The sequence below is a fragment of the Equus asinus genome, chromosome 24 (assembly GCF_041296235.1).
Source record: "Equus asinus isolate D_3611 breed Donkey chromosome 24, EquAss-T2T_v2, whole genome shotgun sequence".
Taxonomy (NCBI): domain Eukaryota; kingdom Metazoa; phylum Chordata; class Mammalia; order Perissodactyla; family Equidae; genus Equus; species Equus asinus.
In genome coordinates, this window is record NC_091813.1 from 32,731,596 (window position 1) to 32,758,167 (window position 26,572).

Sequence of the window (26,572 nt, forward strand, 5' to 3'; positions counted from 1 at the left end):
CACCCTTGGCCTTTATTGAAGCAACTCTACGTTGGGCTTAACTCAGTCCCCAAACACCACAATCTGTAACAACAGGCTCAAAGGATCCAAGAGTGAAGAAGAAAGCGCTGCAACCTGCTGGTCAGTAGTATAAGAGCTTCACGTTGGTTCATTAAAGTGCTATGTGAGCTACCGAGATTCTTAGGTTCCAAAGACTACTGCAATTTCAACGCAATGATTCTAAATTGAAACTTCAACTTAGCCTCTTCTTCATCATATATAAGGGTGTTTGGGAATCACAGGCCTGCGGCGGTGGTTCCCTGTTCACTGTCTTCACAATCCTGGGACTGCTGTTTACTAGATTAGAATTCTGTTAGGATTCTTTAGCACACAGGACGGTTCACTGAACATAGTTAGGTAATAAAAGCATTAAATTCATGATTAGGTAAATGATTTATGCACACATGCATGAATGAATGAATGGATGAATGAATGAAGATATCTAATCTTCTAAGCCTCAGTTTCCTCGAGTATAAACAGGAGAATGAGATCTCTAACATGGAGAATCATTATTAGAGAAAGAAATTATATGCATAATGAACCTGGAACAAAATAGAAGCAAAAATAATATGAAATAGAACTCGAGTACACTTCTATTTCAACCTGGCTAGTTATGCATGGATTCATATTAATTGCTGGCCAAAATGTTCTCCAAAGCATGACGATGGTCTGGTGTAAAATGATGTTAAATCATACCCACTAAAGCACGTTAGAGCCATTTCCCCATCACTAAACTTTGTGTTTTGCAAAGTTTAACCTCAAAGTCCTTCACTGTCTACATGGCACAACTTTTCTAAAATGGAGAATACTTGCCACATCCCCAACAACGTATTTGGGAAATCACTGAACATCACTTTATCTCTCTATTCAGCTCACTCTGACACTCCTAACTTTGATCTTTTCACATTTTCAAGGTAACGGTGAAAAGCTAAAAGTTCTAAAATACTGAGCTTCACTCCTAGAGTAGAAAATATATTCATTTGATCAAGGGGAGGGAATTTGCTACTTTTGAAGAAATGCAGGCACAAACTCTGCCAGGGGACAGTATCTAGTACCAAAATAGGCATTTTTGGGAGAGATCATGCAATGTGCAGTCACCGGGCATTAAATGGCACTCTTTTTTGGAATTCTCTGTTCTTTTTGGGAGGAGGAGCTAAAGCTGGTGTTGGCATACTTCATGACTGCGTTTTTCAACTGTGATCTAGAGATTAGGGCTTCTTTTAAAAATTAAAGAAGAATAAGATTATTACACTCACAAATGACTTTCAATTCGTACTACTTCTTCACAGAAATTATATGGCATCCATTGCATTTTTAACTATAATAAAACTAAGTTAAATGATTCTGAAGCACAGCTAATGTTTCAGCTGACTCTTACAATATGGGTGCAATTTTAACATAAGTATTTTTAATTTTGTCAATTTTACTTAGCTCAAAAGCAGTACGAAGACTAAATGAGAAACTAAAGTCCAGCTCTCAAAACTTTGAATAACAGATGGGAGAAATTTTATCAAAAAGTTTAAGTTTTATATGACAATATTAGGATGATTTTTCTGTGAGGTTGATATTTTAGCAGATTAAAAAGAACCATTCAGTCTGGTTTCCTCTATTCCTGTGGAATGCCGCATATTGTACTTCCCCTACAAAAATGCCAAAAATATCAATAAGAAAAAGAAATCCTAGATTCAGTTTATTTCAAATCACTTCCTCTTTTGCAAATTTTAAACTGTTTTTGTTAAATTTGAGATACAGATTTTTTTTTTCAGGTGTTAAAAATTGAACATAGAATTTGGAGTTATAGTTTAAAGATGAAACTAATTTCACAAAATTAAATGCTAAATAATAGAATTTGAAGTTGACCTTTTTCCCCTCTAAAGTTAATCTTCTATTAGTAAATAGCCCAAGATTGGGAGCAATGTCACCAGGAGGCCTCTGTTCACAGGAGTGATAGACCATAGACTGCAAAAGCTAAAGCTTCCCCATTCCAGCCTTATAATGTGGCTCAGGTGTGAATGAGTAGGTTAATCATGTGAAAACATAGTTCAATTGTGAATCAATCTCTGGCTGAGCCTGCTTGACTAGATATCAGAGGTGAAGGCTGTTGACAGCCTGCTTTCTGTTGATTGACCGAAGCTGGAGAAGAAAAATGGGTGGTTAGCTCTTGTCCTTATTCCTATCGCTGACTGCCATATAACGTTGCTAAAAACTTATGATAAAGCCAGAAACAACTCCAGAAAAATTAAGGTAAGATTTATACTGTTCTCTGATATTTCCATTCAGCTGCTGTTTGTCTGCCTTGCTCTCAGACTGAGGCTCAAGAATGAAATTCACTGAGGAAATGTCAAACCACATTGCTGACTGTAGACCCAGGTCATCCTCAGTGAGATCTCACATTTAAAATCCTCCGAAGAATGAATAATGACCAAATCCTGCAAAGGGATTTAAAAGAAGTTCCTTCAACTAACCTTCTTTGCTGTCCAACCCAGTAGAATAACATCAAACTCACTGATGAATTGAGATTTAAAGGGTCCCCTCCGCTGTGAGTAGTATTCCATTTGCCACTTAGATTTCGGCATTTTCCATGCTCAGAACACAGAGAATTTACCTTGCCCTTCACTTCATAAAGGGCTTGCATTATTTGTGTACATGTCAAGATATGTTCTTTTCATCTTTTTATTTAACACATAGTAGGACACAAATCCCTTTTAAAGACCTTCTCATGTGTCACTTACTCTATAAAGCCTTATCTGCCCCCCATATCCTGAAATGCTCAGAACGTATCAGTGGAATAACTGAATGAATGAATGATGAAAGAATCACTCTCTACTTTATTAAAGACTGCATTTATAAAATGCGGTTTTTTACTCATCATGTATTTCTCATCTCTATTACAAAAATTTAAAACTCTTGATGTGTTTACCGGTATATTACCAATATCACCATTTCTGGTTCATAATAGGCACAGATTATTATTGGTGAAATGAAGGAATAGGCAATCAATATATATCTGTTAAAAGTATACTCATATACAATTTACTTAATTACCAAGAAATGCATAAAATAGTTAATTTTTAATAAACATGGAAATGTGTATTCTTTTTCTTTTACTGTGTAACATCTTATCACAAACATAGCGGCTTAACACAGCATATATTTACTATCTCACAGGTTCTGTGGTTCCAGAGTCTAGGTAGGTCTAGCTGTGTCTTCCTAGGCCACAATTTAGGCTGGCTATTAGCTAGAGGCCTCTCTCTACCCCCAGAAGCCCCTCAGTTTCTTGCCACGTGGTCCTCTTCAAAACCGTCTCACAGACCATTTCACAACATGACAGCTGACTTCTTCAAAACTGGAAAAAAGGAAGAGTCTCTCTCTTCGGGAAAGATCCAGTCTCTATTTTAAGATCTATCACTTGATTAAGTCAGGCCTACCTAAAATAATCTCCCTTTTGATTGACTCAAAATCAACTTGTTTGAGACTTTGATCACATCTGCAAAATCCTTTCACCTTTGCCATCTAAAGAAGCCTAATCACAGGAATAATATCATAGTTACAGATTCTGCCCAAACTCAAGGAAAAGAGATAGTACTGATTATACTCCAGGGGATAGAAATCTTGAAGGCATGTCAGAATCCTGCAGGTAACCACAAAGTGTGAGAATGGAAGATTCAAGTCCATAGAATAATACCCACTATCAAGAATGTTCTAGTTTTCCCTCCAGGCAAAGGATAGGCTTACAGTTCCCAGCAGATTCCTCTTTGAAGTTAGGGACAGCTATTGTTTTAATCTTGGCAATGAAATGAGAATGGAAATGCAATGTCACGTCTACAAGGAAGCTTTAAAAACCAGCACGCAGTTCACCACATTCCTTTCCTCTGCCTCAGTGATTGTGAAAGCTTGCGTTGAGATGAAACCTCTATCAGCCTCAGTTTTGCCTCTATCAGCTTCAGTCTTGAGTGATTATGTGCAAAACCCTTCTCCCAACCAGCATTAGAAATGCCGCATGAGAGAAAAATATTTGTTGTGTTAAATCACTAAAATCCTGGGAATATTTGTTACTGAATGACAATTTTGCCAACCCTAAATCGTATATATACCACACAGAGTTTATAGGTTAAGGAGTGTCTTAGTCATTTAGGACCACAATATACCAGAGTGTTCTCTCAGAGACTAAAAGGGAACTAAATAATGAGAATATCTTGAGAAAAGAAAGTGAACAGATTGTATGAGAGAAGGGAGCAAGATATTGGAAGATAACTGTTGAATAAACATCATATTGTGAGAAACATAGAATAAAATGTAAAGAAGAGTATGTGGATGTAGTTTTCGATGTTATTAATATGACATTATAGGAATAAGGAGTCACTTGGGGACATAATACAAGGAGCAGTGGTTCAAATGAACAGGAAGAGGATAGTGATATTGTTCTTTATCATCGCATAATTGAATCTGTAACTTGTTTCTCCCCAAAATGTGATTTTAGATATTTGTTAATCTTCCTATCCATTCATTTTTACATATAATATGATTTAAAAATTATGTGATGTGGTTGTTCATCATTCTTCCAAAACTCTAAGATGAGAAGGGAGCTTTTTTCTTGCTATGATTATCTAGAAGTTAAACAGCAGAAAAAGACAACAAGAAAATAAGAGGTCTGATGTCATTTGTTAAGGACCATAGTTTATAGTTATTGTTTACTTCTTTTCCTAGACCACCGTTATAAACAACAGATCTGCCATCCTCGACCCAATCACAAAAAGTAATTATAGCAATATACATTAAGTGATATAAAAAAAGGATAGTGGATAAAGATTCAAAAGAACTAGATTCTGGATCTAGAATTGTCGTTACTAAGAAATATGTGATCTCATATGGGGTAAATAATTCTCCTGTGCCTTTTCTTTCTCCATATAATCATTGAGATGTGATTATTTGGCCTGAAGTTTCCTTTCACATCTGAAATTCTGAAGTTCTACATTACAGCAGTTCCGCATAAAAAGATTTAGGTAAGAAAATAGATGGAATCTGTAACTGGAAAAAAATTTTTAAAGGATTTCAAATTACTTTTCACTTTCTGTATTTTTTGTTTTGACATCTACTCGATATGGTCCTACGTAGGCCTCCTGGCATCTTCAGAGTCTTTCATCCTCCTACATGTCTTATAAATCAAAATCCTCTGTGGTTAGCAAATTTAAAGGTCAATAATTTTATGTATAATAAAAACTTAGCTGACAGCTACATTCAGTTTATTACTCATCTAATCTACTGACAAAAAAAGCTAAGAACCTATTCATCAACACCCATAATGAGAAAACAGAAAAGTATTAGAACAGTTTACAACACCCATAGAACAATTGCTACTCGAATTTCTGTAGGTTGTCGAATTGTTTCTCTCCAAAAATTGATTTATAAAATCTGTCAAACTAGCCTGCTTTCCATTCATTTTCGTAAGTCATGTACTTCAGAAATTAGGTATGTAGTGTGTTCATTATTCTTCCAAAACTCTAAAATAAGAAGCCGTTTTCTAGCTATGATTATCTAAGAACTTTTGCCCTTACACCACGACACTAAAGTCTGGGAAAGAGAGAGACTTTTTCTTTTTTTTCGGTATCTGATTATGATGTGGACATCAATTTCGGTGGCTGCCCTTTGGGTCATTTAAGCTCAGGCGACAAGCACAGCTCCACGTGCTGGGTTCCTGGGATGAACTAAGCTGGCTCTGACTTCCCGATGACTAGTTATCAGCTCTCTTTCTGGATAGGTTTACCCCAAATCCAGTTTCTCATAGTTTGTTCCAAGATATTGCAACTATATCCTGAATGAGAATTTCAAATTTCAGAACTCCAGAAGAGGACTTGTATAGAACTTTCCTTCACCCGTCTTTCTTCCTTCTGCTATCTTGTTTATGTGGGATAATTCTTCCTTTATAAAGAATCCTGTTGCAAAATAATTTGTTGTCAAAATAACTCATTTGTCTTGCAACCATAAATCAAATCTAAAATTTAACTTGTGACAGATAAAGGAAAAAATTTCACATTGCCAAGTTAAAAGGTTATCTTTTTCTATTTGGTATTAGTTTGACAATGACTTTTAATAATTACAGTTTTTCTTTTAATGTGTATAATATTGCATATATTTTCATGAAATTATATTACAGTGCACCACAATTAAGTGCATTTATAACCAACTTCCATAAATATTTTTAATTTAGTAAGTTAAAAACTTTTCTATGTTTCTAATTGTTTCTCTATGATGTTGTTAGCCACCAAATTTTTAATTCACATTATTACCGCAAAACAACAAAGAAAAGATATTCAAGGTTTAAACATTTAATTAAATACACAGCGACATGCACAAGAAGATCAGATGTTTGGTTTTTGACAGAATTAGCTTCCAGCATGTTTTACTTTGATTCTATGAAATGCATGGAACAAAATGAACTACATTTTAAATTTCTATTTGTAACAGCTGAGGATGCTGATATAAAACTGGCATCATTTAACTGTTTGAGAAGGTTTTCTTCTGCTGGTGAGGTCAATATGAAAAGCAATAGCTTCATTATTTGTAAATACACAAGGAAACTTGAAATCAAATGAGTAAAACGGTTTTAAATTAAAATGGTCATTTGATCCACATGAAAAGTGTTACTTATTAGAGTGATATACAAATCCACTTCATATAGTCTCTTAATATGACTAATTTTTTTTTTCCTGAGGAAAATTAGCCCTGAGCTAATATCTATCGTCAATCTTCCTCTTTTTGCTTGAGGAAGATTTGCCCTGAGTTACCATCTGTGCCAGTCTTCCTCTATTTTGTATGTGGGTCACTGCCACCACATGGCTGATGAGTAGTGTAAGTCCGTGCCTGGGATCCGAACTGGTGAACATAGACCTCTAAAGTGGTAGCATGCTGAACTCAACCACTAGGCCACAGGGCTGGCCCTGCATAATGACTAAGTTTTTAAGTAGATATCGAATCTTCTTCAGATGATTTGTGTCTTCTGCTTTTAATGTGATCAGTGACATCCATAAGGCCTATATGGTAGCTAATGAATGTTAGTAAATATTTTATACAATGACATATTCATTATCAACTTTTTTGAGACATGGAAATTCCTTATTTAGTTTTTAATTAAACATGCACTTTTTTGCACTTATGGTGGCCAAAAGTGGTTATTGCATCTTAAAAAATCTTTACCAAATAACAAAATAAATAGTTGTAGATTTACACCATGTGATAAATGACACATGGTATTCTCTACACTCTCTACTGCCAGACAGCTCAAACTGTATTTCCTGTGCATATTTTGCATGTGCTTAACCGGCAATACCCTGTTTTCCATTAACTCTACTAATGGACTTGCAGATCCGTGACTATCCCAGGCTGCCTCAGGAGCCAAGGCATGGCTCACCATATGTCATGTCTAGAGGGAAACAGCATCAAATACTTCTCCCACCATTACCAATACCAGAAGGAGTGAGCTATCCCAGATCACTGTTTTATCAGCAAAGACTCTGCATACTGTCCTTGAAAAGTAAGTTTTAGTTACAAGGTCCCTGGAAAGAAGAGTCCTCAGAGGGTCCCTGAGAGAAGAGAGTTGGGTTATTAAGATAACTGTGTGCTAAAGTAAGAATTCCATCCATTGCACCCCTATCTCACATGCTGAATACTATAGAGGAAGTCAGAAGTTCATCCCAGTTTATTTTGATGTAACTATGAATCACACCACTTGTTATTTTAAATATATTTTTAAATTGGGAAAATGATAAATCAGACTCGATGTCAGGATAACAAGCATAATCCTGTTTTCCACACCAAGTTGACTACACCAGGATATATGTCACCCTATGTTGACTAATCGGGTCTCTTCCCAATCTAAGTAGGCAGCTAAAACAATAAACTCCCAATCTGGTTTAAACCTTATTCCATTTGGATAATTTAAACAATCTTTTGAGATAATTGCTGAATATCTCTTTATCTTTCCTTTTGCTCTTCCCTCAAAAATAGAGTTATGGGAAATTGGAACAGGCAGTCTCAAATGACCTTGAGATGCTAAAGTCCTGGATACCTTCTGTTTCCTCTGATATGGAATCCTTTTGGCTTTCCATGGTAAATTTGGCGGTGAGTTTAACCCTTGATGTTTGTTTTTTTTCTTGTTTGTTTGTTTATTTTGGATTTACCATGCCAGGAGCCCCTACTGGCTGGTCTGACCTTCCCTCAGCTCTTGAGTTACTCTATCCCACTAATACGTGCTGCATGAGCTCTCCACTGCTTCCTCTGGTTCTCCTCAACTTCTGATAGACAGGAGCTTCTCTTCTTCAACAGTTGATCCCAAGGGAGACCTACCAGCCTCACCTGACACTAAGGGGGTGAAGAAGGAATGAACAAGTAAAATACTCTCAGGATAATTAGAGTCTTTCTTTGCTTTTGTCTTACTAAAAAGGCCGAGGAACCAACTTCTCCTTCTTATATATTTCTGGCTTAAGAAGTGGAATTGCCAGGCAACAGTGATGTAATGAAAATTAAAATGTATCAGTTTATAGTTGCAAAATGTTTTCCCATTTCATTCAGTAAAAAATAAAGTTTGCACTCTGATAGATATGTTCAGTGTTGTAGACAGAGTGTCTTTATACATCCCCACGGGATCCTACGCTAGCTTCTTAGGATAAAATAGAATCCTTTCACCTGCTTGAAGGAAGGCCTACAGACACTTGCTCTCTACAATGTCCATTTAGTTTAATAATATATAGGAAATGAAATGATAATATAATCTTCAATAATAATTTTAATACGAAGTCTTAAGATAAAACTGCTATCTCAATTCACATAAATCAAGCGAGCTGGATTTCTTGAAAATCACATATAGCATAAATGTCTACATGCCTGGACTCAGTCAATAGAGATTCAATTTACACTCAAAACAAGTTAATTTTCTTTTAACAATGCACTCTTCTACACAACAATTTTAAAGTGTCTTGTGTTGCCATATATGAACCAAGCAGTTGACTATATCATTTATAGAGTTACAGACCACTCTTTGTAACAATGGAATTCTTTGTGTGGGTATTTTGTACAGCATTTCATCTATCAGCTAATAAAACTATCTAAGAAGTCTATAGTACAGGATGCACACAAGCAAGAAAGATAAAAGGAAAGGTTAACACTTTTTCTTCATCTGTCAACACTGTCTCCTGTTACATTTGATCAACTTGAAAGTAAATGCAAACACATGATATCATTTACAGTAATAAAAGCGAACGCCACACAGCAGCTACTTTGCTTTTATCCATTCTGCAGATCACTCATCACAGACTGTCATGGGGTAAGGTTGACAAGGCTTTATGGAGCATCTTTGGCAGTGAAGCACACTGCTTCAGCTCTTCAAGGCTGATCATTCACCCTATAACTAATGAAAGAATCTACCAGTGTGCATTTCCTGTTTGAAACTTTGAGAAGGAAGCAGAATAGAGAAAGTATGCCACTTCTTTTCCCTTAAAAAAGTATAAACAAGACAAAATATAAAAACAAAAATAAAAGACAAAAGAGTAGCAAATAAAATGTGAACAATTGAATGTATTGAATGAGCCATTGCTTTCTCAAGGGTTTAAATGCATTTTCAAAGTGAGTCAAGGACTCCTTTGTCTAGAGCCATGCTTCCCAAAGTGTGGTCCCTCGACTAGCAGAATCAGCATCACCTGAGAATTTATTAAAAGCGCAAATTCTCTGACTCTACCCCAGAACCACTGAATCAGAAATTCTGTGGGTGACACTTAGCAATCTGTGTTTTAACATGTTCTTCAGATAATTCTGATACACATTAATGTTTGACAGCTACCAATTGAGGGAAATTCAGTATAATGCATATTGCATGTAAGTTTTCCCCAGTTTAACATTATAGTTTTAATTATAAATGACAGATTTATTGATATGTAAAGGTTTGAGTTTGACATAAATCATATTTGACATGGTAGCCAATAACATGAAAGATAACCAATACAATTCTGGTCTTAAATTTTGAATTTAAATTATAGTTCATATTTTTAAGAATTTTTTCTATATATTTTCACTTATCCTTCCCAGTTATGATGAAAAATACGTATGATCAATGTGAAGAGATGATATTTTAAAATCCTTTAAAATGAGCTTTAGAAGAAAGAATATTAAACTTTGGGATTCTGGGGAACAGTTACTAACTCCGTCTTCATACAAACACCTTCTTAAATGCTTCTTTGGAACAAAAAAGCATACATCCTGGAAAGTGCGTTTCAGCCCTTGTTTCCTAAGGGACTGATGAAGTGGAAAACAAGTGTTTCTTTGGAATGGATAGGGGAGCCTAAAGACCATAAACAACAAGTCATGGACTAATTAATTATTTCAAGGCTCTCTGCAGCTTCTCCAGCCACTGGAGAACTGCCAGTTTTCTTTGGAAAAAGCTTAACTTGACTGTGCTCATGAGTTCTTTGCTGACTGTGACCATCTCTTTTTGGCCCTGAGGTTGCAAGAGAGCTGCTGTTTGTACCTGCTACCATCTAGGGAGGCAGAAACCCCTCCCCCATATGCCTCAGCAGAGAATATATAATTTGAATTACTCATCTTTGGCTCACAAGACACCCAGCACTCTTATTTGGCACTACTAGATAATGATACTATAAGTTGGGCTGGTCAAATCGGGAGCAGGCAGAGATAGATGGATAGATGGATAATCACAAGAAACTCAGTGATCAGAAAAAAGGAAAACCAAGCTTGAACTTAGAATATGTGACCTCATTGAAACATAAGAGTTTTAGGAAGCAGGTAAAAACTTTACGAAAAACAACAGTAATAAAAAGTTTTCAAGTAGATCACTAAAATATTAACTTAAAAATTACTTTCAGGATACTTTTATCAAATAACTTAATGAGAAGATGAACGCTGTTGAGAACCGAACCAGTGGCCGAGGAGATCAAAAATTTATCTCATGACACTGAGCAAAAATCCAATGATAAGACAGAAATTGGAAGTATTGGGAGACGGATTGTGGAGATGGCTCATAAAAATATTTTAAAATCTAGAAGAAGAAAAAGACACAAGTAGAGACAAACATCTAGAGAGGAAGTATCTGCTGATCTCATGAAAGATCTACCGGTTGAAAGTGTTCACTCAGGATTAGCAAAATCACAGGCCTCTGGGTGTGCCTTGAAAACACTGGAAAGATAAGGGAAATCTTATGCACTTCCTGACATAAAGGCAAGGAAAAGAGAACCAGACTAATATGGGACTTTACATCTGCAGCACTGAAGACCATAAAGCTAAGCAATTTATTATAAATTCCCGAGCAAATAGACTGGGACCCAAGAATATTATACTGTTAAGCAAAGCAAAGTTATGTGCACGTATACGCAAGGATTCAAGAGGGCTTTTCAACAATATGCCCAGAAAAACATGCTCTAATGTCAACATGAGGGAAGAGAAAAAGGAATATTGTTGGTGTTGATGCATCTTGCAACATATAGTTAAATTTAAAATGATTATAAGTGTGACTGGCAGTTTGAAAAAATGTGTTAAATAAGAATTTTTGAAAATGAGGTGAAACTTGGGTTCAGTTTGATTGTGTTAAAGTGCAAATAACAGAAATTCTAAACATGGTTGTCCTTCCTTATCTGCAGTTTCACCTTCTGTAGTTTCTCATGATCGACCACGATCTGAAAATACTAAATGGAAAATTTCAGAAATAAATACTTCATAAGTTTTAAATTGAGCGCCTGCCTGAGTAGTGTGAGGAAATCTGTCACCCTCCCACTCCGTCTCACCCAGGACGAGAGTCTTTGTTCAGCATATCCAGGCTGTATACACCACCTGCCCATCAGTCACTTAATAGCCATCTCGGTTATCTGATCTACTGACCTGGTACCACAGTGCTTGTGTTCAAGTAACCCATGTTTCACTTAAATGGCCCCAAAGCGCAAGAGTAGTGATGCTGGCAATTCAGATATGCCCAAACAAAGCCATAAAGTGCTTCTTTTAAGTGGAAAGGTGAAAGTTCTTGACTTAATAAGGAAAGAAAAAAAAATCACATGCTGAAGTTACTGAGATCTACAGTAAGAACAAATCCTCTGTCTGTGAAATTGTGAACAAGGAAAAAGAAATTTGTGCTAGTTTTCCTGTCACATCTCAAACTGCAAAAGGTATAGCCACAGTGGATGAAAACTGCTTAGTGTAGGAACAAGCAGTATATGTAGGGTTCAGTACTACCCTCAGATTCATTCACCCACTGGGGGTTTTGGAATTTATCACCTGTGGATAAAGGGGAGCTACTGTAGCAATAGAATAAACATAGGACGTTTATTTTTCACTTTACAGAAACTCCAGGAATTGGAGTCCCATGGTTCTTTTGCTGTAATTATTGTTATTATTACTGTTGTTGTTTTTGTTTTTGCTGGTTTTCCTATCATACCGTTTTGTCATTTTTAGCTAATTATCGCCTCATGGTCACAAGATGCCTGCTGTAGAACCAGGTGTCATATCTTCACAGAACAAAGAGTAAGCAGAAAGAGTTCAAATGGCCATTTTCCTAATGCATCTTTATCTTTTTTCAGGGAAAAATATCCTTCTCATGAGCACAATAACAGCCTTCCCTAATTACTCATTGGCCAAAACTGGATGATATGACCATCTGTAAGACAATTCATGGCAAAGGGGACTATGATTATGATTGTCTCAGACTAACAAGGATTTATCCACTAATGCTGGAGGCTTCACTGCTCAGAAAAATCATGGAGTTCTCTGAGCAAGAAAGAACCATCAAATGGTTGTTAAGTAAACCAGCAGAAATGTTTGTCATACACACTATTATATATTACATAGAATTATAATTTTTTAAATAGCACAAAAGAAGGAAAGCATTAGAAAGGATGTGAAGAGTAAAGAAAGAAATGACAGCATTGTGAAAGTCCCAAGTGTGTCTATTTGTGTGTCAGAGAGGAAAATGGAAGTTCTAAAGATTTGTATTTGTTCATGTGAGGGAAAGAAGAGGGCAAATACACAAAGTGTCCTGATGTTGCGGATGCTGATTATTTTATTCTGAAGCTATAGTCAACATGAATTGGTGCAAACTGGAAAAGCAGTAATGAAACGTTTTAAATTTGATAAATTGGGATCTAATTAATTATATTGTGCCCTGTTGAGGGAAGCAAACTGAAAGAGACGTGACGAAAAGTCCTCAGCAGTCCTCCACTCTAACTTCATATTTGAATTTACCGGGTAGCTTTTTAAAAACACTGATGCTTGGCCCCCACACCAAGCCAAATGAATGTGAAACTGAAGGGTCAGATTTGGGCATAGGCAGGTTTTTACTGGTCCTCCAGTAATCCTAATGAGCAACTAGAATGGATAACCACTCTTTTAAGAGAAATTAAAAGTGTAGTACAAAATCCACTGTAAATTTTATGCATTCTTTAAACAATTATACTTTGAGCAGCTACCATATGCCAGGCACTGTTCTATGCACTGATGATACAGCAACAAATGAAGTGCTTGTTCTCAGGGCATTGACCTTCCAACGGGAAAGGCAGGCAATATTCGTGTAATATCAGATGATGATAAATGATAATATGTCACGGTAGAGTGAGAGAAGGTGAAAGTGAATGGAAATCCTCTCTTAGGAGGAGAAACCCAAGCCAGACAGGAAGAAACTGAGGGAACAAACCAGGAAGCACCTGTGAGGAAGGTGGGACGAGGGTGGGGGGGGGGCGGGGAGGAAGTACAATGCCCTGCACTAAGAGCATGTTTGACCTGAGGGACAATAATGGTAAATAGAAAACTCCGTACTTACTCACACTAGCATCCAAGAGTAATGGCCAAACAAATCTGCTTTCACACAAAGGTTTAGAGATTTTAGAGTTTCTGGGTGATCACTCTCAACTTTTAAAGTATATCTCAACAAGACAGAAATGCAGCCCAGAAAGGAGGACAACATTTTGATGAACGTGAAAAACATATGGATAAACTCTAAAGGAGCACTTTAGCTAAAACAGTATTAATAAAAGATTAATTTATCGTACAGAATTTAAAACAAGAGGGAGTAAAAATACTATAATAAAATCCCATAAAAGATAGGAGGGTAAGATCAGAGTTGAAGTCTTCTAATGTCCTTAATTGTTCAGAAGTGGATGGCGATTTTGATGAACCTCAGATTTCAAGTCAAGTGTATAAATAAAATTTACATATTTTTATTAAAATAATATAAACAAAATAAATAACTTGCAAATGAGTTGAAAATACAATAGAGGAAATATGATTAATCAGTTAGACAGTAGAATGAGAGAAAAATCTGCAAAGCACAAGCATCGAAACTATAGAACAAAGATGGCAAAATATATTTGGGTTGTGGTTTCATGGGTTTTCTTCTACTCTACTCTTTATTTTTGTGTCTATTAGAGATATTTTGTGGTAAATAGAAAGAACATAGAGAAGATATTGAGTTACCATGGTGTCACCAGTGTTAAAGAACTACTGTATATAAAAATAAAACGTCAAACCAGTGAGTAAAACAGAATTGAAAGTGCATAAGTAAATCTAGATATATATGGAAATTCATTATACAATGAAGTGAAATTCTTTTTTTTTAAAGATTGGCACCTGAGCTAACCACTGTTGCCAATCTTCTTCTTTTTTTTTTTTCTGCTTTATCTCCCCCAAATCCCCCCGGTACATAGTTGTGTATCTTAGTTCCAGGTCCTTCTACTTGTGGTGTGTGGGACGCTGCCTCAACAATGCCTGACTGAGCGGTGCCATGTCTGTGCCAGGGATCCGAACCGGCGAAACCCTAGGCCGCCGCAGCAGAATGCAAGAACTTAACCACTCCGCCACGGGGCCGGCCCCAGTGATATTCTAAAGCAGTGAAAAAAGGATGGCTTACTTAATCAACGATATTGGCATAAGTGGATATCTATAATGTGGGGTGATAGGTGATTGGGGAAGAAAATTTGGTAAAATGTATATACCAATCCATAATACTACTACACTTATGTAAAAAATGAGCACACTCGTGTCATCAAAAGTAGAATGTATTATGGAGAATTATGATGGGAATATGGGAAAATTTACCTTGAATCCCTTTAATGCTTTAATGTAATTTTTGCAATAAAATTCTATTATGAAGTAAAACCAAAAAAGCCTAGATGCGAGTACTTCTAAAGAAGTAAACATTAAATTAGATGCAAACTAAAGTATGCACAAAATTGACATCGCCTCCACTGTGCTAAGCAGCCCCAGCTAGACACATAAGCTCGGTGATATTCATTGATCACGGACCACATATAAATTATAGTTCATCTGTTAGAAATGAAAAAATAAGATTATTTTTTATAGTGTGGTTTCTTGCACTTGGAGAATATTTCTCAAGAAAGTAATAAAATTACCTGTTATTCTTGCAATTGGCCTCTTGGCCAAATACTGCAGCGTGTTGCCTTGCCCACTTTGAAGAGACTGGGTACCTAACAATAAAGAAGAGTAGAATGAAAATCCTTCCGTAAGTACACTTCAAAGCAAATAAAAGTGATTTTGTGGGCTATGCATTTGCAATTGCCTTGCTTTACAACCTCTAGAGAGCTCTTTAGCATCACTTGAATTAGGACTTTGGGCAAAGAGCCCGCTCGGAGTGAAACTGCTACGATGCTTACTCTTGACCATGGTACATTGCTTTTCTGTCCCCAATGCCAGGCACTCCAGCAGTGAGCAGTCAGGGAGCGCCACTAAAAATATAGACAATAAAACTATGAGAGTTCCCTGAAGCAGATAAAAAAAATACATGTGCATTTTCTCTTCTTTTAAAATATAATATTGAAAATAAGATAAGCTCATTGGAACTCAGAATATCTTTTGCATTTCAGAGATTTATCTGTAAACACCATATAGTTCTTGAACAAGGCGATTTCCTCGCTACTTTGTTGTTACATTTACCAGTTACGATAATTTGGGGACACATTTCAGAGCGTGACTGTTTATTTCAATCAATTCCATAAGTGTATCTTGATTACAGAGGTGGAGAGCTGTGGAAAATAGCATTAATTTAAGGATGGGCCTGTGAGCTTGAAGTTAGCATGGTTAGTATCATTTCATCATCTCTGTACAGATATACCACTAAGGACTCACGTTAGGGGGTGAGGTTAAAAGAAGGGGAAGTTTTTGTTTTTTAATTTACATATCAATTTTCATGCGTTTTTTTCCCAAAGAGAAATCTGCTCAGGTTTATGCTAGAGTTCTGGGCCATTTACAGATTAACATCATTTTTTTCTTCACATGCATATCCTGTCCTCCCCTTTAAATGGGAGGCTACTTCTGATGGCTGCAATCCACTTGTCATAAGACAAGTTAAGTCTCCCTTAGTCACTTCCAAATTATTACAACTTCACTTTCCTAGAATAACATCTCTATTTTGGGCCATACCATATGGCTTTCCCTGTCCTACCCACCCTCCTTTATGACCACATTCTTATCTAGGATTAGTTTCAGGGTAAATTCAAAATTCATGTGAAAGATTCATCAAACAACCTCAGACATAGTACCCAGCACCTCTTCTCTATAACAGCCCCATCTTGGGGCACACCCTTGACCTTGCCACAACCCGGGGCTTCCCAAACTTGAAAACTCTAAACTCTAATGGCCACTCTTTGGCCATAACTTTCCAAGCTTACTTTTTCCTCCTTAAATCCGTGATCTTTAACCACATAAAGACCTTTATTTGTCTCTCTGTGTATCAGTTTTCTTTTGATTTCATGTCGCTCTCAGAATTCTCAAGTATTTAATTTGTTCAGTGAAGTAGTTAATTGTGTAGACTCTGGAGAAAGACTGCCTGGGTTTGAAATCTGACTCCAACATTTATTAGCTGTGTGACCCTGGGAAGACACTTAACCTCTCTAACCTTGATTTCCTCTTCTGTAAAATACGGATTGTAAGAGGACATATTTTTTAAAGATAATAAATGTTTTATATTTGCTTGATCTTTCATAAAGGAAAAGGTGGCAGATCATTTATGAGTGTTAAAGAAGAGCAGGAAAATAGATAACTGTATCATGAAAACATCACCTTTTCATAAAGATAAAATTCACCTTATAAATATAAATTTTATCTTCTTAATCCTTTCTCCCATATGTTATTGAGACTCCAACCCAAGGGCTCAAAATGATTTGATAGAAGTGTTGGCCCAGGAACTAAGTCAGTCACAACATTAGAAAAAAGAATCTAGGTGTATGCATTTGAAAGTTTATCCCACTCTTGCTTTTCATATAGTTTTTAGTTACTCTAATCCACACCAAACGAAAAGGAATGCCACCAGACTGAGATCGTGACACTGAACATTGTTTTGTTTGACAGCAGAGCTGTCATCTCTCTGCTTTCTCTCATGCATAGTCATGCAGGCAAACTGGCACAAGTTCAAGACCTCCTGAGAAGCTGGTTGTTTTCTCCCACTCCAATTTAGCCTTTGGCAAAAAAAAAAAAAAAAAAAAAGCTCAGGCATTGCTTCAGGAAAGGAGGTGGGTAGCAGAACAAAGGTGATTTGAAAAATATAATGTCTGAAAAATGGCAGGTCCTTTGAATATATATGCATTCTCTTGAACAGGATATTTTTTGTATGTCCTATCTTTACCTGAAGTATTACATGGCTTCATGAGCATTATTTTGCCACTCCACCCACTCAGGCTGTCAAGACAGTCTCATTTCAAGGAAGAGTAGGAGTGAGAATTATTGTTTCAAAAACAGCATAGTCTTGAAGTCTTCCTGGAAGAGAGTTCCTCCATAATCTTTGCACATCAAAGTGATAATGAAGTGAATTCAGACGTCCATTTTTTTAACTAAAATGTTAAACTCATATTCTGAAACTGAACTACATTCAAGAATTTGAAGATCTAATTATGCTTTACTGGAGGGCATTTTAGAACCCAAATCACAAATTTTAGACAGGAGAGTCTGTGCTCCTGATTTATTCCATGTTGAGTTTGCTTGTTGAGACAGTATTGGTTTATGCTTGAAGAAGCAGATAGCCTGGCTTCTTGACTCTCCCAATGCCTAGTTGTGAACTATGCATAAATTACGTAACCTTTCTGTGCTTTGTTCCCTCCCTTTATGAAATAAAGACTTGTTGTATTACCTTTCCATTTCACAAAGGAGTTACATTTTCAGAATGTTTGCTTACAAAGGACTGTATATTGCTTTGTGGTTCTTGGGGAAAAATATAATAGCAGTTGAAGGCATAAATTGTTCAGCTAAGAGGCTATATTATTTAAAAATTTTACCAGAAATCACTACTAACTATTTGATGTAACAAAGACTGGTACATTTATAAAATGCATGAGTTTTGGGATGTTTTTCCTGCTCAAACAGGTGTAGAAAAATAGTGATGTTATGTCTTAACATAAGCATATATCAAGGATTAATGTCAAATTTTGTATAATGCCATCAGTTGTGAGAAAAAAACATCAGTATATTCACAAATTCACATCAAGCGTCGACTTCTATATCAAAAGCAACCAAGCAATGACTTAACATTTAGACTGAACGTGTGTGAGACAAAATTTACAGAACCCTATATTCAGAAAATTAAATATGAGCATTTTTACTGTAATCAATAGCCATGTTCAATAGACTTATGTAGGCATGTGACAGAATGACTGAATGTGAAACAAGGAATCCAATAAATATGTATAAGGAAATATCTTTGAAGATTCTACAAATCATGGAAGAACGTTATAGCATCTGTAGCTTTTCCTGCCATCTTCAGCTATGCCAAGGATGAAATCATATTCTAAAGACCATCAAAAACGGACATTTCAGAATGTCTCCCTCAATATGTCCCTCAGTTCATTTTGAATAAATTCTTCTTAAATTTTAAAATCAATTTACTTGTACTATATTTATTCAGAATGGTGATGAGCTAGCCTTTTGCAAATAATCCATAGCTTTGTCATTCTTGATGCCTGGAGAGCAAAGCAATCTCCTGGACGTGATTTAAAAATGATTCATTAATATAAACCTTTCATTTCTGAAATTTCTTATACTTGACCACATTCCCCTTTATTTATATAGTCTTTAAGAAATTACATTCTTCAAATATGCAAAATTTCACTAGGAAGGAATAAAATCTTTATATTGATATGTTAATTGATAATGATAATATTAATACACTACTAACATTGTATCTGCTTTTTCCTTGCTAAGGCCCTCTTTCTTTCACACATTACCACACAAATGCTTCTCCATTTTTGCATATGTACTTTTCTTCTTTCTGTTTGTACACTAAAGTTATATCTCAGCTGTAAAGTATCCCATTTTTGTGTTAAACAATTATAAAAAAGGATATGTAGGTACTGACACATATAGTACATGACTGAACTAATAAAGAATTGAACTAAAATTACTTCTTAAAGGTCAGAAAACACTCTTATGCAACACTGGCCAGTTTCTGTCTTGCTGTCTGGGTCATCCTGAGATCAGACCTGTTGGATCTCAGCATCAAGATGATCCTCTCTTTTGGCGTCAGCTCTCCAATCACTTATCCTCTCTGCCAGGGTTGTGATTCTGAGGAGCTCCTCCTCCGTCCCTTTGACCACCTTCTCTGCTGTCTTCAAGTCTGTGAGGACTTCTGGACACCTTATCTCACAGGAAACGGAGGGAAGAACAGTCACAGGGGCCCTGCAGCTCACTGCACAGTTCCAACAAGGATGCTCCAGGGAGGCTGCACCTCAGGTTATGGGCATCTTTTTCCAGAATCATAAATGGAAAAGGAGTCAGCAAAATACCCTCTACTTTCAGGCTTTGCCATATTAACAATGAGTTTCTAAAGAAAGCTCCTTCCTTTCTCAAGATTAGTCACCATATGAAGGCTAAAAAAGAACAAGAACTCTTCAATCTGCCTTATTTATTTACAATGCTTTCTTCACCACACCTGGGAAGAGAAAGCGTGGGTTGCTCTTTTATCCTTTCGTGTCTTTCTTCTTCTAGTCCAGCCTCAGATTCAGCTGATTTGGCAGGAAGGTGTGCCTTCCCTCACTTTGAAAGACACCATGTATTCTTCCCGGCTTGGCCATGACATGTGATCTGGGATCTACAGGGATTTGGTAGATCCTCTCTCTCCACACAGGTTGGTTTTCAAGCAAATGTCTTTGCTCTGAGCTCAGCTATCTCCCCTCACTAGCTCTGGGGCCCTGAGGAGCCCTCCCAAATAAGGAGATGGGAGTTATCAATAAAATGTATTTAAGGAGGGGGATCAAAGAAGAATACTTTAATATTTGCAAAATATTATCTTTGCTATCTTCAACACAATCTGTACAGAAAGGTAATAATTTAAATTGTTGATCAGATTCACCCCGTTCAATAACTTCTGCTTATAGCCCTTGAAGTAATTTTTGATTCGTTACAAATCTTTCACTTAAAATTACAGAACTTAATGTTATGAAATGAATTGTATGTGGTGAACTAAATCTCTAATTTAAGTGCATACACACACACAACAATCATAAATGAACTAAACTACAAAAAGATACAGGAAAAACTACAAATGTGTTTTAGTATTAACTTCAGACCCATTCTCATGATTGAATGTGTAGGTCAGAGATGACTGTTTCCGACTCACAGGCCCATGCTGATTTGCCAGTAGGTTCTGCGAGGAGCTCCGTGTAGAGGCAAGTTGGAGGGAGAGTATCCTTATCCATGTTGGCCATGAGTAGAATGTGGTATAGTTGTCATATATCATTGTCCTTGGCATAAGCAAGCCAGGTGTGACCAGGATACAACTTCATCTGGGTATTTAATGTCCTCTTCTTCTAATTCTACAAATCCAGTTCCCAAGTGGCGCCTAAATTGGCTAAATCACGCAAAGCATTTTCATGCCCTAGACTCATTTGCAAACCACAGTCTTTAGAATCTGTTTGAACTCATTCACAGCTCAGTCTTTAATTTACAGAAATTTGCTGCTTCAAACACACCGCACCCTTGACTCTCTTACCACTGTTCTGGTTAGTTCTCTACCTCATTGCTATTGCACAAATCTGTGCAAATGCTGGAAGTTCAGAAGCTTGCTTAGCTTTTAATGCAAGTAAGTCTTCCTCAGGCCTTCTTCAAAATAGCTTTTACAAGAAGCCTGTTGACTATATACGCTTTCTTCTGTGTTATAAGAAGGTTTTATAACCTTCCTCACTCATTAAATATTTATTGAGTGACTACTATATGACATGCACTGTTTCCACTTTAGTCTGAGTGGTGCCTGGAAATCTTTCTCCAAATTTATATAGCTACACTTTCCTCTATTATTTTTTTTCTTTTCCTCCTATCAAACATTCTCCCTAGGCTCGAAGATTTAAAATGTGTCCCTTGAAAGGAAACACTGCCCTGGGAAGTTTGTAGTTTTAATACTTCCTGCTGAATATAATAAGAAATATGTAGTATTCCAAACTAGAAGAATATTTTATAATCATTTTAATCACCAGAGTATTAGAAAAACAGTAGCTTTTCCTATCTTTTTTGATAATACAATGACCTCTAATCTTAAGAAGTGTGTGTCACTCAACAAAAACCACAAGATACTGGCACAACTGAATATGATTAAAGAAGGGAGAAGAAAGCCAGACTCAAACATGGAGTTTCATAGTCCATAAAAAAGATTCACAACTACCTATTATAGTAAACAGACAAGCAAACAAAAACTTGCAAATCAATTGACGTGGTTTTTTAAAAATATTTCACACTTAAGCGGAGTCAATCAAGATAGATCAGGAAGAAGCAACACAAAATAATGAGATCTGTCATTTCAATCAAAACTTGTAGAAACGAATTAGAAAAAAAACCAGAAATAAATGCCCATATGTGAAATAGACAATTGATGATTCAAAACAAATGTTTTGCTTCCACCCACAGGTAAAGGAGAGTAGTGGCTCCATCATTATTTTCCTTTTCATCACCTATGAAGCCTTGAGTCCAAGTTGAACACAGAATAGTGTGTTAGGCACGTCCAGCTTTCGCAATCACAGATTATTTAGGGTGGCTGAGCAGCTGTACTACGTGTGATGACGGTTGAGCTCAATGCAACAATAATTTCACAGTGTAACTAACTTACATATGTAATAAATACAATAAATGCAATAAATCCATAATTCTTTTCTCAAAGGGATGTCTTTCCTCCAAAAATTTTCTTGACTTAGCAGGTATCATTTTGTTCCTGTGATGTGAAATGCTAATATGCCTGTGAAATTTCAAGTTTACATTGTAATGAATTGTGATAACTTGCCCCATAAGAAGTCGGTTATATGAAAATTAGAGAGTTGTACTGAAAAAGTGAATAGTTTTGATGACTTGAACTAACTTGATAACGTTTGTAATGTAGCAACATAAATGGTAAATGAGGTCTACAAAGTATAAGGATAAGTGACAGAAGCATTAGAATAAGCATGAAATTTATGACAAGGTAACTTAGTAGAAAGTACAAGAAGATACATTGTTAAAAGAGGCTGGGGGTCTCCTGATTGTTCATAGAGAAGAAAATAGTTTTGAAGTTCATATAATTTCTATACATAATTTTCCCCTAATGTTTCAGCATTGTTCCTTACAAAATCTTTTCAAATATCTGAAACATTGGTTCAGGAAATAGGATGCAATTAAGTGGAGATAACATGATATAAAGCATTTAAGTATGAATAAATATTTTAAATTATAACTAGGAATAAACCAATATTACAAACCCATAAGTACATTTAAAAATGCAAATAATGCTCCCTTTTTAGTTAATATCTTTAATAATTTATAGCTTGGGGAAGCTTTTTGCAGTTTCAACAAAAGCTTTGAAAATGCCTGTGCTGAATGCTTTATTCGTCAAAGGAGGTTGCCAGTCAAACTACATACTCCCTAAGTGCCCTGTCCTCCCAAGACATACGTGTGTGTAACCCTTCATTTTCTTCCTTTTAGATGCTCTGATTGCACACATTTTCAGTTTGTTTTTAGATTTTATGGAAAACAAATAGGCATCAGTCACAAGGCGAGTGTTACAAGCTTTTTCTTCCTGCCTGCACTCAAAGTTGAAGAGACGCATCAGCAAACTTTCCTTTTACTCTCCTCACTATCCTGTAAGGAACATAAAATATCTAAAGCGTTAGTGACAACATGTTATCTGTTAGTCACACAATTCTATGACACCAATAAAGCAGGGCTTGATATAGGTAATGAAACTGAAGCTCATATCGATTAAATAATATCCCAGATCTTCAGCCAGCTATTGGTAGAGGCAGGACTGAACACGATGTTGTGTTTGTTTTATTTTTCAAGTGAAGTGAAAATGTATTGTAAATAAGTACAAACCTATGTGTAATACAACAGTCAATCTCACAGACATTTGTGGGTCAGAAATAATAGCCTGAGTCACATGAGGACTTCACTGGAAACTTGGAACCCACAATTACTTTCTGTCCATCAGTGACTGTGCACCCCATTTTTCTCTGTTGCTTGGAAGCTATACGCTCCCTCATATCTCCACTTGTATTTCCCCTTGAGTGAATGTTCTTAGAAAGAATCCAAGCTTTGCTTTTTCTTATAAAGAGTTATAAAACTTATTTGGTTAATTATTACCAAATTTATCAATATCATTATCTTAGCAAAATTATTATAATGGCTTTTCACAATTCTCTATTTCATTTATTATGAACAATTTGGGAGTTTGGACATTATGCACAGTGTTCTCAGGAGAGGCAATCTTCATGTTATCTTATGTGTAAAATTTGGAGTCGTGTCCAAAAGCACATTGATGAGGGGGCCAAGCTCTGAAGTCAGTTCTGTCATTAGCATGAACTTGGGCAAGTTACCTGCCCTCTCTGTGGTCCGGTTCCACATTTGCGTAAATTTGTTAATCAGGAGAGTCAGATTAGTCAATTGATATAAAGAATTTAGAACATGGCCTGGCCCATAATTATTACCCCAAAACTATTGCTGCGCATATTACTGATACTGTCTTTCTAATCTAATTTTATCTTTATGCTTCAAAAACTGTCAAGTTCTCAAAACTCCCCTCCGTTCCTTCCACTGGAATTTCTGAGCTTCAAGTGATGGATGGGTTCTAACTTAAAGTTAAATGATATTCTCTTTATCCAGTTTTCAAAATATTAACTTTCTTGCCCCGAAATATTTTCACTCTACATAATGGCTTGCTGAAGTACATATACACTCTGGCTTACTTTTAGGAGTTCAATTATGTAAGACCAATATATATATTTCCCTGGTTTTTTTTATAGGAGTACTGATAAAGCAAATTGTTTATATGTCAGGCTATGTTTGGAAGATTTATCAGTTTGAGTTTTTCAGAGTTTGTGTTTTGGCCAAGCACAATTCAAAGAGCCTTTCTAGCTGGAGTTTTTCTACATTTATAGCTAAAGTCCTCATATAATAATCCCAATCTCATAAATGCAGTCCTCCATGCCAAAGGCTACATATACTGTTGTATATGTGTACATCAAATATTGTCATATAAAACATAATTTCTTCAAAAGCTCTGCAGACACTTGGTATTGTATCTACAACCGCTCACTTAAAGGGTAAGCATATAGTAAGTGGCAGGGTTGTCTCACTATTCAGACACCAATTTATGTTCCATCTACCTTCATATAAGTCTTCAGTACCCAACTACAGTCTATGTTCTTGACATACAGTGAATCTAAATTTGGGAGGTAGACCTTGGAATCAACTCTTCTTTGGCCTTAGGCAAATCATTTAATATCTTTGAGTTTCGGTTTTCTTATCTGTACAATATATATGTTATATGGATACATATTCTTATATGCATGTGTATGATACATATATGCACAAATAAATACTAATAAATACTAATAAAATTTGATACACCCATATAGACACACATTTGCTCTACAGTCATGCATTGTTTAATGATGGGACTATGTTCTAAGAAAAGCATTGTTAGTAGATTTCGTCATTGTGTGAAAATCATAGAGTATACTTACGCAAACCTAGATGGTATAGCCTACTACACGCTTAGGCTATGTGTTGCTAATCTTGCAGGACCACTGTCATATATGCAGTCCATTGTTGACCAAAACATCATTATGTGGGGCATGACTGTATATAAAATATATAAAATGTGTTTATGCAATGTATATATAGATACATCAGATATATGTATATATTTAAACATGTATATACATGCATATACATGTTTAAATATATATACGTGTATATACACATATACTCATATATATACACATGTATATACACATATACATGTTTAAGTATAAATGAATATAACATATTTGTATTTATATAAAATATATGCATGTGTTTATATTTATGTGTGTGTGTATATTTCATATAGTTATATCTGTGTATGTATATATGGGTATGCAAACATACACAAAGACTTGTTATAAATAAAGTGCCTAGTTTAGAAACTGACAAATATTGGGCACAATAAATGTTTTTAATTGAATTAAGAAATCACCTTGGATAACAATACTGTGTTATTCTTTGAAGAGCAAGATATCCCAGGCTGTTAGGCCCATACACAGAGCACAGAGGAAAAATCACACATTTTCTGTGAAGACATTTTTCTAAAAGCCAAAAAATCCAGGGCAATTTATATCTTTGCTAGAATGCTCTAGTTCTCAGGGACATGACATTGACCTGATCCAAATGTAATGACATGAAAAATCAATGAGATCTTCAAGGTCAGAAACCATATGAATCAGAAGGAATTGATGTTAGTATTGATGAGCTCTCACACTATAAACCAAAATTATTTCAACATCATTAACTGACCTCGAAAACTGGTATGAGTATTATTCGTCTTAACATACTTGTAACTTCATATACTCTGAAAGCTTTGGTAGTGCAAGGACTCTTGTACAAGCTCTTCCTTTTGCTGGAACACTCTTGCCCCAGATATCACCCTGCTTGGACTCATGTTCGGGTCTTAGAGATGATAATCACCTCCTCAGAGAGCACTTTCCTGACTGCACTGTCTAAAATTGCACACCCATCACTCTATCCCTGTACCTGGAGTTTCTTTTTTTTTTTTTTTGTGCTCATAATTCATCATTGCCTAATTGCCTTATATTATGTCTTATATTGTGTTTGTTTATAGTAGAGATCACTGGTAAAATGGGGGGAATATACCTTTTCCTATGAAGAGTAGAAGAGTGGCAAGAGAGTTGAGCACACAGCCAGCCTTTAATAAAAAATTAAGTTCTCCTGGAATGAGCATAAAATTGTAACATTAATATGTATATATCTTAGAAGCAAAACCAAAGTATGTGTGTGTGTGGGTGGGGGGGGCGTACAACGAGTAACACACAAATGCAAACGTGTATGTTTCTTGATTTGCAAACAAGTTTTATTTACATATAAGAAAATATATGCACGTTATGTGCAAAATTTGAAGAGTTTTGACAAATATACAACCATAAAGTTACCACCCCATCCAAGATACCAGGCTTCCATCAGCCTCAAAAGTTTCATTAGGCGTCTTTTGCAATTAACACCCCCCATTCTCTAACCTAGTAAATGCTGATCT

The 26,572-nt window shown here is 36.0% G+C and overlaps 1 long non-coding RNA gene across 1 annotated transcript in view; it reads right to left on the minus strand.

The window, feature by feature from the left end:
• The window catches only part of LOC139041779 (uncharacterized), a 144,544-nt gene that overhangs the window by 22,461 nt on the left and 95,511 nt on the right, over positions 1 to 26,572 (minus strand). The window contains exon 3 of the long non-coding RNA XR_011497665.1: positions 15,435 to 15,509. This is a non-coding gene — a long non-coding RNA (uncharacterized lncRNA). The remainder of the gene's footprint in view (positions 1 to 15,434; positions 15,510 to 26,572) is intronic.